This window comes from Balaenoptera physalus (assembly GCF_965194825.1).
Source record: "Balaenoptera physalus genome assembly, contig: HAP1_SCAFFOLD_2722, whole genome shotgun sequence".
NCBI classification, from domain to species: Eukaryota; Metazoa; Chordata; class Mammalia; order Artiodactyla; family Balaenopteridae; genus Balaenoptera; species Balaenoptera physalus.
The window spans coordinates 1,959-4,024 of NW_028124100.1; the positions used below are offsets into that span (position 1 = coordinate 1,959).

At 42.2% G+C, this 2,066-nt stretch overlaps 1 long non-coding RNA gene across 1 annotated transcript; it reads left to right on the forward strand.

Annotated features, from left to right (window-relative positions):
- Positions 1–225: 225 nt before the first annotated feature.
- Positions 226–1,625, forward strand: LOC309654309. Its single transcript, XR_014260130.1, has 2 exons — positions 226–294; positions 1,040–1,625. It is a non-coding gene; the product is annotated as an uncharacterized lncRNA (long non-coding RNA).
- Positions 1,626–2,066: the final 441 nt, after the last annotated feature.

Sequence of the window (2,066 nt, forward strand, 5' to 3'; positions counted from 1 at the left end):
GAAATTCTCCCACTGCCATAAACCACTGAAACGGAGAGCTAAGGCAGGGCCTCTGTGAGTCATGAGAACATAATCTAGTGAGGAGATCCTGGCGCAGGACATTTCCTGTTTTCAGAGTCCCTGCTAAGCCAGTTATGGATAGATTTGCATTTGGGTTGGGAAATGACTGCACGAGGCTAGTTTGGACAGCTCCGCTTCCCCTTGGGTGGGGCAGCAAGCCCCAATAAAAAGGTCCTCTGCTGCACGACAGCTATCCTCCTGCTACTCGAGTTCCGATTGACTTTGGAGAACCTGGTGAGTCTGATTCTTCAGTTCAAATTTGTTCTCGGGCCCCGAATGTTGAGTTTATGCTGGAGACAGCAAATTTGATGGGTCAAAAGTTATGATCATGGGTATAATGCTACTTAGTGGATGGGAACTTGGAATATGGGCACAATGTTATATTGTATTTACTAGATTTCTGATACCTAGTTTGAATTCCTCTATTGAAAAAGAAATTAATAGGAAATTTTGACATGAAGGGATAAAGAGCAAAGGGTTTACCTTTTTCTATACCTTTTTCTTGGACCTCCGCTGTGATTTCAGAGACATTTATCTTAGAAGGTGTGAGGCTCTTACATTCATCCTGATTGCCCTTTGCTCTGTACAAAGTCATCCTGTCGGGTCCTCATGAGAGAAAATGGTGATAGGAATTGCTTGTGAGCTTGCCCAGAATTTTTGAACTTTTGATAGCCTTTTAAAAATATGTTGTTTTCGTAAAAAAAAAGAAAGAGAAATAAAACTGAAACCATCGCTTGTTTCTTCAAAACAAAGATATTTTCTTTGGAAAAGTTGTATGAGAAAAGAAAGTTTTCTCTGGGCTGATGAATAGATTTGCTAAAGAACGAGAGAGATGTCAGAAATTCATTAAAAGGTATTAAAGAGATTAAAACACATGCTTAGAGATTGGAGAGATACTGTCCGTTTGTGTTACACAAGCTTTTGCTCTTCTCTATGTAGGGATTCCTTACTGTGAACACGGTCATATACTTTCTTTCAGATATTAAGACTGCAGAAAGATGTCTTCTCAAGAGCAGCAGTGCAAGCAGAAGTGCAAGACACCTCCACTGTGCGTAACTAAGTGCCCTGATCCTTGCTCACCTAAGAAGGATTCAGACCCTTGCCCACCTAAGCCGTGCCAGCAGAAATGCCCTCCTGGGACAGCTATCCAGCAATGCCAGCAGAAGTGCCCACCCAAGGACAAGTAACAGCTTCAGCTTTTATCTGCATCTGGAAAGGATAAGGGCAATCGGCTCACCTAGTTCCATAGCTCCACCTTCATCTTGTCTTCAAAGCCTATCATGGATACAGAAGAAGCTTCTCCACCCTTCAGCCTGCAGTATGAGTGTGGTGATTCCTGACGGTCAGAGGTTTCCTATCTGAGTCTGCTATGCCGCTTCCCTCTGGAGGTACCTGAGAAAGCACCACAGAGCCTCAGGAGGAAAAGCAGCAGCTCTCCTCCTGGGGGCCCTCTGAGGATTCTCTCGCTGTCTTCTGTGTCTGTCTGTCACCTGGACAGCGGTTTCTACCAGTTGAGCAACTGTTACTTATCCTCCATATCCTGAATAAAATACATTTCTTCTTGTGATGGTAAAAGTATTTTCATTCTTTTAAAACCTGCTTTTAGCAATATTATATCATAATTTTGGTTGATTTCTATCCTTCTTCGATTTCAATTTTCAGGCTCTCACAGTCAGTGTTATCTGAATTTAGAGTTATATCGATGATTGTTTGTATATAATTTCAAATCCAGGTTATTTTCTTAATTATTGCTTGATTGATTTGAGGAACAAACTGTTTAACTCCTCAGAAGTTCAATCCCTCTACTAAAATGTGGGGAAAACCACATTTACAGTGCCCACTTGCTTAGGCATAAAATTTACATGAATGTGTGTAATTCAGTTGCCACAATGCCCGGCACATAATTGGCATTTGAGAGGTGGCCGATCATCATTGTCTCTGTCATCATCACCGTCACCACCATCACTACCACCACCATGTTTGCTCCGGCAGGAAAGAGGCTCAGA